The sequence below is a fragment of the Zophobas morio genome, unplaced genomic scaffold, assembly GCF_036711695.1.
Source record: "Zophobas morio isolate AGI-343-1 ecotype UQ-CSIRO unplaced genomic scaffold, CSIRO_AGI_Zmor_V1 ptg000016l, whole genome shotgun sequence".
NCBI lineage: Eukaryota > Metazoa > Arthropoda > Insecta > Coleoptera > Tenebrionidae > Zophobas > Zophobas morio.
Window position 1 is genome coordinate 6,560,232 of NW_026972121.1, and position 15,285 is coordinate 6,575,516.

The 15,285-nt window shown below is 33.1% G+C and overlaps 1 protein-coding gene across 1 annotated transcript in view; it reads right to left on the reverse strand.

Moving 5' to 3' along the window:
- LOC135129687 (uncharacterized) overlaps positions 1-15,285 on the reverse strand; it is a 284,314-nt gene that overhangs the window by 236,208 nt on the left and 32,821 nt on the right. The gene's annotated exons all lie outside the window — the stretch shown is intronic.

Consider the following 15,285-nt stretch of genomic DNA (forward strand, 5'->3'; position numbering starts at 1 on the left):
GTTGAGACCCCCGAGAAGGTTTCATATTCTTAAAAAAATACATTTGGGGCTCATGAGAAGCTTTTAGAATTTTAAAAAAGACCGCTGGGGCCCCCGAGAAGGTTTTACATTCTTAAAAAAAAAGACATTTGGTGCCCCTGAGAAGGTTTTACATTAAAAAAAAGACATTTAGGACTTCCATTTTTTTTCTTAAAAAAATACATTTGGGGCCCATGAGAAGGTTTTAGAATTTTAAAATAGACAATTGGGACCCTGAGAAGGTTTTACATTCTTAAAAAAAAGACATTTGGTGCCTCTGAGAAGGTTTTACATTTTTTAAAAGACAGTTGAAACCCCTGACAAAGTTTCATATTCTTAAAAAAATACAATCGGGGCCCATGAGAAGCTTTTAGAATTTTAAAAAAGTCAGCTGGGACCCCCGAGAAGGTTTTACATTCTTAAAAAAAAGACATTTGGTGCCCTTGAGAAGGTTTTACATTAAAAAAAAGACAGGTGGGACCCCTGAGAAGGTTTCACATAAAAAAAACATTTGGAACTCACATTAAAAGAAATATTAGAGGGTCCCGAGAAGGTTTTACATTTTTAAAAAAGAGATTTGGGACTCCCGAGAAGGTTTCACATTGTTAATAAAAAATAGAAGAAGGTTTCATATTTTTGAAAAAGACAATTGGGACCCCCGAGAAGGTTACACATAAAAAAAGAAATTTGGGACTCTCCTTTTTTTCTTAAAAAGTACATTTGCGGCCCATGAGAAGGTTTTAGAATTTTAAGAACGACAACTGCGACCCTGAGAAGGTTTTACATTCTTAAAAAAAAACATTTGGTGCCCCTGAGAAGGTTTTACGTTTTTTAAAAGACAGTTGAAACCCCTGAGAAAGTTTCATATTTTAAAAAAAATACATTTGGGGCCCATGAGAAGATTTTAGAATTTTAAAAAAGACAGCTGGGACTCCCGAGAAGGTTTTACATTCTGAAAAAAATACATTTGGTGCCCCTGAGAAGGTTTCACATTTTACAAAAAAAGAGAGTTGAGACCCCTGAGAAGGTTTCACATAAAAAAAAACATCTGGGACTCACATTAAAAGAAACATTAGAGGGTCCCGAGAAGGTTTTACATATTTAAAAAAGAGAGTTGGGACCCCCAAGAAGGTTTCACATTGGTAATAAAAACAAAAGGTTTCATATTTTTGAAAAAGACAACTGGGACCCCCGAGAAGGTTTCATATTCTTAAAAAATACATTTGGGGCCCATGAGAAGCTTTTAGAATTTTAAAAAAGACAGCTGGGACCCCCGAGAAGGTTTTACATTCTTAAAAAAAGACATTTGTTACCCCTGAGAAGGTTTAGCATTTTAAAAAAGACAGTTGGGACCCCTGAGAAGATTTCACTTAAAGTAGACATTTGGGACTCCTGAGAAGGTTTTACATTTTAAAAAAGACAGTAGGGACCCCCGAGAAGGTTTCATATTCTCAAAAAAATACATTTGGGGCCCATGAGAAGCTTCTAGAATTTTTAAAAAGACAGCTGGGACCCCCGACAAGGTTTCACATTCTTAAAAAAAAGACATTTGGTGCCCCTGAGAAGGTTTTACATTTAAAAAAAAAAATAGTTTGGACCCCTGAGAAGGTTTCACATTAAAAAGAAGACATTTGGGGGTCCTGAAAAAGATTTACATTTTTAAAAAACACAGTTGGGACCCCCGAGATATTTTCACATTCTTACAAATGACATTTGGGGTCCCTGAGAAGGTTTTACATTTTTACAAAAGATAGTTGGGACCCCTGAGAAGCTTTTCCTTAGAACAGACATTTGGGAGTCCTAAGAAGGTTTTACATTAAAAAAAAGACAGTTGGGACCCCTGAGCAGGTTTCACATTCTTAAAAAAGGCATCTGGTGCCCCTGAGAAGGTTTTACAATTTTCAAAAAGACAGTTGGAACCTGAGAAAGTTTCACTTACAGTAGACATTTGGGACTCCTGAGAAGGTTTTACATTTTTAAAAAGACAGTTGAGACCCCCGAGAAGGTTTCATATTCTTAAAAAAATACATTTGGGGCTCATGAGAAGCTTTTAGAATTTTAAAAAAGACCGCTGGGGCCCCCGAGAAGGTTTTACATTCTTAAAAAAAAGACATTTGGTGCCCTTGAGAAGGTTTTACATTAAAAAAAAGACAGGTGGGAACCCTGAGAAGGTCTCACATAAAAAAAAAACATTTGGGACTCACATTAAAAGGAACATTAGAGGGTCCCGAGAAGGTTTTACATTTTTTAAAAAAGACATTTGGTGCCCCTGAGAAGGTTTTACATTTTAGAAAAAGACAGTTGGGACCCCTGAGATGGTTTCACATAACAAAAAAACAAATGGGGTCTCACATTAAAAGAAACATTGGAGGGTCCCGAGAAGGTTTTACGTTTTTAAAAAATTGGTCTAAAGAGTTTAGACAGTACTTCCCTCGCTGTCGGAAACTTGACGACTGCATGCCTATTGTGTTTTTTTTCTCATTACATTTTTGTAGTGGGAATTTAAAAAAAAAATGCGATGACGTCATCAACATTTTTGCAAGGACACGTATATCAGTTGGGATAGATGTAGTGTAATACTAAGAATAAAATTATTATATTCTCAAATTTTCGGGAAAATGAATTGGGTCGTTTGAATATTGATTTGTAATAATCAATAAAATAACGAAACAATTTACTCACGTATACCTACGTATCAGAGGCAACTGAAAATCGTGTATGTATAAACATTCTTAATTTAAGATGACAGGCGTAACAGCATACGTGAGAGCCAAACACAGAAACTGTAAACAAAACGACCGTCGGTTTTATTGCTTCGACTTCCGCTTATTATATAAAACATTGGGTTTTATTTTAATTCTTGACGGTGAAATTCACAATTGGTTGATTATAAACATGTCTATTTCACATTCGCGGAATCAAGTGAACGCATAAAACAAATGCAGGTCTGTAATGTTAAAGTCGATGTAAATAAGCGTGCTACCCTTATGTTTCAACCGAGTTTTTCCTTTAACAAATTTTGTGTCTACCAAATTGGGTTGGTTGGGGTGTAATACTAATAATAAGTGTTGCCTTTAATTTAATCAATAAAATAAATTGACTTCATTAATTTTTTTGAACCACCTCTTAAGAAAATCTAAAAAATATGAATGGAATGATAAATCACAAGTGCAAACTCATCATATTTTTTGCATTTTAGATAGGATTTATTCAGCAAAATTTAAGGGTGACGTCATCAATTTTTTTAGGAGGGATGAACAAATACATTTTGAACAAAAGTTTACCATGCTTATAATAACTTTAAAATATTCCCAAGATTTCAAAGCATTCGGTTTTGTAATTCCTGATTAAATCGATAAAATAAATTCACGCCTTCATTAATTTTTTTGAGTCACCCTGCATATGCAAATCCAAAAATATGAATGGAATGATAAATCACAAGTACAGACTCATCATATTTTGTACATTTTAGATACGATTTATTCGGAAAACTTTTGAGCTGACGTCATCAGTTTTTTGTAGAAGATAACCAAATATATTTTGACTAAAAATTTATTATGCTCTTTATAACCTTAAAACATCTGCAAGATTTCAAAGCATTCGGTTTTGTAGTTCCTGATTAAATCAATAAAATAAATTTACGCATTCATTAATTTTTTTGAGTCACTCTGTATATGCAAATCCAAAGAATATGAATGGAGTGATAAATGACAAGTACAGGCTCATCATATTTTGTACATTTTAGATATGATTTATTCGGCAAACTTTCGAGCTGACGTCATCAAGTTTTTGGAGGGGATAAGCAAATATATTTTGACTAAACATTTATTATGCTCTTTACGACCTTAAAACATCTGCAAGATTTCAGAGCATTCGGTTTTGTAGTTCCTGATTAAATCAATAAAATATATTTACGCATTCATTAATTTTTTTGAGTCACCCTGTATATGCAAATCCAAAAAATATTAATGGAGTGATAGTTCACAAGTACAGACTCATCATATTTTGTACATTTTAGATATGATTTATTCCACAAACTTTTGAGCTGACGTCATCAAGTTTTTGGAGGGGATAAGCAAATATTTTTTGACTAAAGATTTATGATGCTCTTTATAGCCTTAAAACATCTGCAACATTTCAAAGTATTCTGGTTAGCAGATTAAAAATTAAATTTCAAAATGTTGTTTTATAATTTTGATTTTTTTTCCAAAAATCTGGACGTTTCGGGTGAAAAGTCGATTCAGAGTTGTAAACTACATGTGTAGGACTATGTTATTTTATACAATTGAAAACCCATTTACTATGTACAATTTTGAAGTGACGTCATCGCTTTAGTGGTGGGGATGATTCGACAAATTTTGGTTAGCGTTTTACCATCTACATGATATTCTTAATATAAGTACAAAATTTCACAACAATCGGTCGAGTACTTTCGGAGATTATCTGTCTAATAAAAATCCGTGACAACAGACGGACAGACGGACAGACGGACAGACGGACAGACGGACAGACGGACGGACAGACGGACAGACGGACAGACGGACAGACAGACGGAAATGGGAGACCTATTTCTTCGTCTTCTAGGGGTCATGAAAGATCGAGAAAACATAAAAGTAGAGAGTCGGCCGACGGACTCGATTACAATACTTCCTTTGCTTACGCTCGGGAAGTAAAAAGAGAGTTGGGACTCCGGAGAAGGTTTCACATTGTTAATAAAAAAAAGAAGGTTTCATATTCTTAAAAAAATACCTTTGAGGCCCATGAGAAGCTTTTAGAATTTTAAAAAAGACAGCTGGTTCCCCCGAAAAGGTTTTACATTCTTAAAAAAAAAGATAATTGTTGCCCCTGAGAAGGTTTTACATTTTATAAAAAGACAGTTGGGACCCCTGAGAAGGTTTCACATAAAAAAACATTTGGGACTCACATTAAAAGAAATATTAGAGGGTTCCGAGAAGGTTTTACATTTTTAAAAAAGAGAGTTTGAACTCCCAAGAAGGGTTTACATTTTTAAAAAAGAGAGTTGGAACCCCCGAGAAGGTTTCACAATAAAAAAAAGACATTTGATGGTTTCGAGAAAGTTTTACATTTTTAAAAAACACAATTAGGACCCTCGAGATGGTTTCACATAAGAAAAGACATTTGGTGCCCCTGAGAAGGTTTTACATTTTTAAAAAAGACAGTTGGACGTGGCTAGAGACTTTCACATTAAAAAAAAGACATTTGGCGCCACCGAGATTTTACAATTAAAAAAAAATTGGTCGAGAGCTGTTTCGACAGAACTTCCCTCGCACAGTATTGTATTCCCCAAATTTTCTGGGAAAATGGAGTGGGCCGTGTCTGATTACATTAATAGAATAAATTGATACATTCAATTTTTGGGTCACCTGAATAAGCAAATTGAAAAAGTATAAGTAAAAACTTATGATATTTTGCACATTTCGGGTAGATTTAGAAATTTAACTCGTTACTATGGAAATTTGCAATTTAACACCTTTAAGTTTCACAAGTTCTTACAAGATTAATAGGGGCAAAATCAGTTTTATCATAACAAGAAAAATAGAGGGTGGGTGGGCGGGGCTAGCACTTGCTGAGATAAGACTGATTTTGCCTATATTAAACTTGTAAATTAAAAAGGAGGAGAGCTATAGGGATATTATAGTAGGAGTACAAGTAGACATTTCAGAAGAAATATGGAATATATTTACAGTGTACTACAAACAAATGAAGAATCTTAACAGACAAATAGATAAATTAATAGAAGAAAATAATAGAAATAGTATAATGATAGAAGAAGGGAGATAAAACTAGAAAGAACAGAATTAAAGATGAACTGTAATGATTTTTATTTATGATTAATATTTAATAATATTTAGTGTAATAATTAAAACCCAGGGGCACAAATAAAATTTATTGATTGATTGACTGATTGAAGTAACAGTCTAATTATTTCTCTTACATTAAGCGACAATGGTAGTAAACATCTAACGTTAATAACTAGAGCACTTTTCGTAAAGCAACATAATTCAATTGAAGACAATCAATCAATACTTCTACTACAACCCATAAATCACACACACTCCCAGTCATAATTATTATCAATATGTGTCTGGTAGAGGATATTCCATTTTTGATGCTAACAATTTATCGTCTGCATGGTGTTATCCAGTTTTCGTGCAATACGCCCCCAAAATCATTTTTAACCTATTTTTATCGTCTTTATTGTCTACCAGTACTCCTTGTTTACGGCTACTGCTGCTATTCATGGCTAGATTTTTATATCAATATAGCTGATACATCACCAACAAAAGTCGATCTTATAATATCTGGTATAGGTATAGCGTCGTCTATAGTATCGTTGATAACCTTCGTGGTAAGAAGCAACAAACTCAAAATACTACTTTTAGAGTTAAACGCAATCAAAACAAAGTCTCCTGAAGCACAAAAGCCAGAAACAAACTGGATGAAAATTGGCATTCTATCGACAGTAATAACGCACTTCGTTTTTATGCTAGTTTTTCCGGCTTTTTCTGATTCTTGCGTTTACTATTTCATGCCAACTGCAATAGGTCTCTCCGACCACCTGTTTTTAGACGAAATTTTGCAATATATTCGTTGGGAGTTCACCAATATTAACAAAGAACTAGAAAGATATTGCATTGAAAATGTAGCTCTAAATTATCAGGAAATGTGTAGAATCGACGAATTTAGTCTTCGTCATTGCGACTTAGTTTCTGTGACCATCGACATCAATAAACTTTTCGACATCGTCACCATTAGTTCAATGATAGCTTGGCTGGTTTATGCCATTGACTTTTTTTACTACTTAATACACAGCTTATTGGTAGAGAACACAAGAATAACAGTACTGGCATTTGGGATTTCAGATGCCTTTCTGATGCTTTTGTGGTTTTCGATGATGGTTCGGATGTACAGCCGCACACAAAATGAAGTAACCAAAAATGTTGATGTTGTTTGTTTTGTTGCTAATTTTTTTTTGTAGGCAAACCAAGGAGCGGAGTTCGTACACGATGCGTGGAATCAATATTGCAAAAATTTGAACGCACAGAAGAAAATAATGAGCAGTCTCGAACAGATTTCTCTTAGGTTGCTCAACCACAAGATATATTTTACAGCTAGAAATTTTTTCAAACTCGATGAGACTTTCTGCCATATGGTAGGTATGCCTTCGTCAAGATTTGTAACGATGTGTGTGGTTTCAGATGATAGCTGCAATAGCGACCTATGTCGTGATTCTGTTCCAGTTCTAGAAGACTGTGTGAATGTTTCTAAAATTTTGTTGTATGGTACACAGATTATTGTAGCACGAAATATCTATAAATGATTATTTTAAAAGTTGTATAATTAGACGTAATAAAAGTACATTAATTGACAACGATAGTAAACATCTAAATTAATAACTAGTACTTTCCATAAAGCAACCTAATTCAGTAAAAGACAGTTAATCAATACTTTACTGTTGTTCATACGACACGTTTACTCTCACTCTAATTATATTATCGATGTGTCTTGTAGAAGATATTCCACTCTGGCTGAGAACAATATTTCGTCTGTATGGTGTGATTCAGTTTTCGTGTAATGTTCCCCCAAAATCCTTTTTTTCCTATGTTTATCGTCTTTACTGTACACCAGTTCTAGTTCTTTATAGTTATAGCTGTTACTCATGGTTGTCCTCGTATATCAGTAAAGCTGATTCAACACCAGACAAAGTAGATGTTATAATATCTATCATAGATATCCCGTTAACTTTAGCATCACTGCTGATCTTGACACTACGAAGCAATCAGCTGCAAATTTTACTTTTAAAATTAAATACAACTAAAGCAAAGTCGTATGAAGCACAAGATGACGAAAAAAATTGGCTAAAAATGTGCATTTCTGTAACAGCATTTCTACACATCCTCTATATTATATGTTTTCCTGATTTTTTTGTTGCTAGTGTATATTATTTCATGCCATCTATAATCGGTCTCTGTGATCACTTATTTCTAGACGAGATTTTGAAATCCATTCGTTTGGAATTTACCAAAATTAACAAAGAACTAGGAAGACGCGCTGTCCAAGATCTAGTAAATGTAAATCAACAAGAAATATACAGCATGTTGTGTAGAACTGACCAACTCACTCTTCACCACAATGATTTAGTTTCTTTGGTCACCGACTTTAACAAACTTTTCGACATTATTACTATTAATTCAATGATAATTTGGCTAGTTTCTGTCATCGACGCTGTCTACTTCCTCATGCATAATTTATGGGTGGAAACTACAACCACAATAACATCACTAGTGTTTACAGCTGTAAATATAATTATTTGTTTCTTGTGGTTTTCGTTGATGGTTCGAATGTACAGCAGCACACAGAACGAAGTACCTCTAAACATTTTTTTATTGTCACTTTTGTAAGATTTTTTTTCTAGGCAAACCAAACAGCTGAGTTCGTACACGACGTCTGGAATCGATATCACAAAAAAATAAACGTGGACTTGAAAACAGTGCGTAGCCTCGAACTTATTTCGCTCAGGTTGCTCAACCACAAGTTACATTTCACAGCCAGAAATTTTTTCAAACTCGACGAAACTTTCTGCCATTTGGTACGTACGTCTTTTTCGAGATTTGTAAAAATGGGTGCTTTCAGATGGTAGCTGCCGTGGCGACCTACGTCGTGATCCTATTCCAGTTCTAAAAAAAAAATGGTTCAAAGTTTACTTCGACGAAACTTGGCTCGCCCTTTTTGATTTTGCGAATTTAATTTTTTTATGATAACCCTTATAAGTTAAAATAAAGATATGTATGTAATATTGAAGTAAATATAAAGAAACGTGTTATGCGTTTGTTTCAAGTGAGTTTTTCCAATATAGAATTTTGTGTTGAGCCCATCAATATTTTTGCAAGGACGTATATGAATTTGGATTGGTGCAGTGTAGTACTTGCTAAGATAAGACTGTTTGTGGCAAATTACATACCCCATAAGAATATAGAGGGCGGGTGGTCATAAGCTAGTATTTGTTAAAATAAATCTGCTTTTGGTAAATGGCTGAACAAAATTAAGAGTAATCATTGGAATGTAGAGTGGGTGGGTGGGCGGGGATAATTCTTGCTTCTTAAAGATTCTGTAGGAAAAAGTTACACTTAGTACCGCCCACCCACCCGTTGTCTCATTTTTTTCTTCAGAAATAAGAAATAAATGTAGTAAATAAGTTATGATTAACGCTTGTTTTAGCACCCTTCGTTCTATTACTTCCCATTCTTACTTTACAAAAGAACATATAATTCACCCCGCCCACCCGCCCCGCCTCAATTTCGGTGATTCATTTTGTCTAGTTCGAATGAAAGGTGGATCTCAATTGGGTGCTTTTAAAAGATTCTGTATTAAAGTGAAACTTTTTCCGGATTCTGTCAATTTTCTTGGATTCTTTCGGATTCATCCGGATTCTTCCAAACTGTCCTGGATTCTTTTGTATATTCGCTGATTTGTTAGGATTCTCCCGGATCCTTTCAGAATTTGGTCTAATTGTCTCATATTATCGTGTATTCTTTGAGATTCTTTTCAGATTTTCTTCATATTCTTTCGGAAACTCTTGGGACTTGGATTTTTTCGAATTCTCTCGTATTATTTTGAACTCTTTGTATATTATATTATATCATTATGTCGAATTTTTTCAAATTATTTTCGAATTCTCAGATTCACTCAGACTCTTTCGAATACTGCTGCACACTTTTTCCACTTCTTTCGGATTCTCCCCGACTCTCTCGAAATTCGGTCGAGTCTTTTATATTTTCTTCCATTCTTTCGAATTCTCTCGGATCACGAATTTATTCGAATTTTGTCGTATTCGTTCACATTCTTTGCATATTATTTAAGTGTCAAATTCTCTCCAATTATTGTCGCATTCTTGCTCGGTAACTTACATAATTTGTGGATTCTTTCAAATTCTCTTGTATTCTTCCGGATTCTCTTACATTCTTTGGGATTCTTCAAATTTCGGCCAAATTTTCACATTTTCGAAACTTAACGAAACACATTTTCTTGTAGATTTCGAGCTCTAGAACTCACTTCCGGCTTCGTTTAATTGATTAATGCAACCGTTTTTCCAGAATCGAACGTTAAAATAACGAAATTTTCAGAAATATTCAAACATTCGCATTTTGTATCGATTCTTTCGAAAATGTTGCTCCGTGACCATAAACACACTATATTTGTGGAATCAGCAATTCGAGGTCTACGTCTCTGAATTTTTTCTCAATTTTTAGACAACTTTTTTTTAAAGTGAAAATTTTCCTTCTTCAAATTTCGGCCAAAATTTGACATTTTCGAAACTTAACTAAACACATTTTCTTGTAGATTTCGAGCTCTAGAACTCACTTCCGGCCTCGTTTCATTGATTAGTGCAACCGTTTTTCCAGAATCGACCGTTGAAATATCGAAATTTTCAGAAATTTTCAAAAATTCACATTTCGTACCGATTCTGTTGAAAATGTTGCTCCGTGACCATAAACACACTATATTTTTGGAATCAGCATATCGAGATCTACGTCTCTGAATTTTTTCGCAATTTTTAGACAACTTTTTTTAAAGTGAAATTTTTTTCAATGGTCCCCCCTTCTTCAAAATTCGGTCAAATTTTGACATTTTCGAAACATAACTAAACACATTTTCTTGTAGATTTTGAGCACTAGAACTCACTTCTGGCATCGTTTCTTTGATAACTGCAACCGTTTTTCCGGAATCGAACGTTCAAAAATATCAAAATTTTCAAAAATTCGCGTTTCGTACCGATTCTTTCGAAAATGTTGCTCCGTGACCATAAACTCGCTATAGTTTTGGAATCAGCAGCTTGGGATACATAACCCTGAAGTTTTTCAGAATATTTAGATAACCATTTCAAAAATGAAATTTTTCCTCATACAAATTTCGACCCATTTATGACGATTTTCGAAATTTAACTAAACACTTTTTCTTGTAGATTTCGGGCCGTAGAAGCCACTTCCAGCCTCATTTCTTCGATAACTTCAAACTTTTTTCCAGAATTAGTTAATTAATTCAGTGCATTTGAAATTTCGCAATTTTTAAAAATTTCAGAAAATTCAATAGGTGCATGTTTTCAAGTTTAGTTCGGATTGCAGAGTTTTGTTCGGATTAAACAGACATCGACTCCAACTAGTCTCTGTTCGGATTACTGGATGTTCGGATAATCGTGGGTTCGGATTATAGAGGTTATACTGTCCTAAAAAAGTGTAATGAAGGAAGACCCACAAAAGATAAAGGAAATTAAATCAGAGAAAGAAGCGTGATATTACATTAATAAAACTAGAGAAACCTTAAGCGAAAAAATTGGGATACAGAGATGGAAAAAATATTTCATGGAGTTGCTGGGACCGAAATTTTGAGGTGACGTCATCTATTTTTTTGGGGGATGAGCAAATACATTTTGATAAAAAATTTACCATACTTATGAAAAGTTTAAAATATCTGCAAGATTTCAAAGCATTCCGTTTTGCAGATTTAAATTTAAATTGGAAAATGTTTCATAATTTAGATTTTTTTTCCAAAAATTCTCTCAGATTTTCTCGGAATTTGATCGGAATCTCTCTCTGATTTTGGATTTTTTCGGATTCTTTTGTGTTCTTTAGAATCCCTTATGTATTATTTCGGATTCTGTCTAATTCTTTAGGATAATTTCGGATTTTTTCAAATTCTTTCGGATGGTGTTGCATTCTCTCGTATTATTTCCGTTTTTTTTTTATTTCTTTCGAACTCGACTGAACTTGGTAAATGATATATCCTCTAAAAAAAAGGGTGGGTGGGCGGGGCTAACCTTGCTAATATAAGGCTGTACATAAAACTAGAAAAAGATAAATTTAGCCCCGCCCACCTTCTTTCTCCATTTCACTGACTTACTTTTTTTAGTGTAAAATGGAAATTGAGAAATAACAGTATTGTATTTTCAAAATTTTCTGGGAAAATGGAGTGAGCCGTTCCTGATTTAATCAATAAAATAAACTGACTCATTCAATAATTTTTTTGAGACATTTCGTCAAGAAATATATAGAAATAAATGCAAATACTAAAAAAGTGTAATGAACGAAGACCCACAAAAGATAAAGGAAATTAAATCAGAGAAAGAAGTGTGATATTACATTAATAAAACTAGACAAACCTTAAGCGAAAAAATTGGGATACAGAGATGGAAAAAATATTTCATGGAGTTGCTGGGACCGAAATTTTGAGTTGACGTCATCCATTTTTTTGGGAGGATGAGCAAATACATTTTGATAAAAAAATTATCATACTTATGAAAAGTTTAAAATATCTGCAAGATTTCAAAGCATTCCGTTTTGCAGATTTAAATTTAAATTGGAAAATGTTTCATAATTTTGATTTTTTTTCCAAAAATTCTCTCAGATTTTCTCGGAATTTGATCGGAATCTCTTTCTGATTTTTAATTTTTTCGGATTCTTTTGTGTTCTTTAGAATCCCTTATGTATTATTTCGGATTCTGTCTAATTCTTTAGGATAATTTCGGATTTTTTCAAATTCTTTCGGATGGTGTTGCATTTTCTCGTATTATTTCCGTTTTTTTTTTATTCCTTTCGAACTCGACTGAATTTGGTAAACGATATATTTTCTAAAAAAAAGGGTGGGTGGGCGGGGCTAACCTTGCTAATATAGGACTGTACATAAAACTAGAAAAAAGCTAAATTTAGCCCCGCCCACCTGCTTTCTCTATTTCACTGACTTATTTTATTTAGTGTAAAATGGAAATTGAGAAATAACAGTATTGTATTTCCAAAATTTTCTAGGAAAATGGAGTGAGCCGTTCCTGATTTAATCAATAAAATAAATTGTCTCATTCATTAATTTTTTTGAGCCACTTCGTCAAGAAATGTATATAAATGCAAATACTAAAAAAGTGTAATGAAGGAAGATCCACAATAGATAAAGGAAATTAAATCAGAGAAAGAAGAGTGATATTACATTAATAAAACTAGAGAAACCTTAAGCGAAAAAATTGGGATACAGAAATGGAAAAAATATTTCATGGATTTGCTGGGACTGAAATTTTGATGTGACGTCATCAATTTTTTTGGGGGGATGAGCAAATACATTTTGATAAAAAATTTACCATACTTATGAAAAGTTTAAAATATCTGCAAGATTTCAAAGCATTCCGTTTTGCAGATTTAAATTTAAATTGGAAAATGTTTCATAATTTTAATTTTTTTTCCAAATGTTCTCTCACATTTTCTCGGAATTTGATCGGAATCTCTTTCTGATTTTGGATTTTTTCGGATTCTTTTGTGTTCTTTAGAATTCCTTGTGTATTATTTCGGATTCTGTCTAATTCTTTAGGACAATTTCGGATTTTTTCAAATTCTTTCGGATGGTGTTGCATTCTCTCGCATTATTTCCATTTTTTTTTTTGGGTTTCTTTCGAATTCGACTGAATTTGGTATATGATATATCCTCTAAAAAAAAAGGGTGGGTGGGCGGGGCTAACCTTGCTAATATAGGACTGCACATAAAACTAGGAAAAAGTTAAATTTATCCCCGCCCACCTCGTTTCTTCATTTCACTGACTTATTTTTTTAGTGTAAAATGGAAATTGAGAAATAACAGTATTGTATTTCCAAAATTTTCTGGAAAAATGGAGTGAGCCGTTCCTGATTTAATCAATAAAATAAATTGACTCATTCATTAATTTTTTTGAGCCACTTCGTCAAGAAATATATAGAAATAAATGCAAATACTAAAAAAGTGTAATGAAGGAAGACCCACAAAAGATAAAGGAAATTAAATCAGAGAAAGAAGTGTGATATTACATTAATAAAACTAGACAAACCTTAAACGGAAAAATTGGGACACAGAAATGGAAAAAATATTTCATGGAGTTGCTGGGACCGAAATTTTGAGCTGACGTCATCAATTTTTTTGGGGGATGAGCAAATACATTTTGATAAAAAATTTACCATACTTATGAAAAGTTTAAAATATCTGAAAGATTTCAAAGCATTCCGCTTTGCAGATTTAAATTTAAATTGGAAAATGTTTCATAATTTTGATTTTTTTTCCAAAAATTCTCTCAGATTTTCTCGGAATTTGATCGGAATCTCTTTGTGATTTTGGATCTTTTCGGATTCTTTTGTGTTCTTTAGAATTCCTCATGTATTATTTCGGATTCTGTCTAATTCTTTAGGATAATTTTGGATTTTTTCGAATTCTTTCGGATGGTGTTGCATTCTCTCGTATTATTTACGTTTTTTTTTTTGGATTCCTTTCGAACTTGACTGAATTTGGTAAATGATATGTTCTCTAAAAAAAAAAAGGGTGGGTGAGCGGGGCTATCCTTGCTAATATAGGACTGTACATAAAACTAGAAAAAAGCTAAATTTAGTCCTCCCACCTCCTTTCTCCATTTCATTGACTTATTTTTTTAGTGTAAAATGGAAATTGAGAAATAACAGTATTGTATTTCCAAAATTTTCTGGGAAAATGGAGTGAGCCGTTCCTGATTTAATCAATAAAATAAATTGACTCATTCATTAATTTTTATGATCCATTTCGTCAAGAAATATATAGAAATAAATGCAAATACAAAAAATTGTAATGAAGGAAGACCCACAAAAGATAAAGGAAATTAAATCAGAGAAAGAAGTGTGATATTACATTAATAAAACTAGACAAATCTTAAGCGAAAAAATTGCGATACAGAAATGGAAAAAATATTTCATGGAGTTGCTGGGACGGAAATTTTGAGGTGACGTCATCAATTTTTTTGGGGGGATGAGCAAATACATTTTGATAAAAAATTTACCATACTTATGAAAAGTTTAAAATATCTGCAAAATTTCAAAGCATTCCGTTTTGCAGATTTAAATTTAAATTGGAAAATGTTTCATAATTTAGATTTTTTTTCCAAAAATTCTCTCAGATTTTCTCGGAATTTGATCGGAATCTCTCTCTGATTTTGGATTTTTTCGGATTCTTTTGTGTTCTTTAGAACTCCTTATGTATTATTTCGGATTCTGTCTAATTCTTTAGGATAATTTCGGATTTTTTCAAATTCTTTCGGATGGTGTTGCATTTTCTCGTATTATTTCGGTTTTTTTTTTTATTTCTTTCGAACTCGACTGAATTTGGTAAACGATATATCCTCTAAAAAAAAAAGGGTGGGTGGGCGGGGCTAACCTTGCTAATATAGGACTGTACATAAAACTAGAAAAAAGCTAAATTTAGCTCCGCCCACCT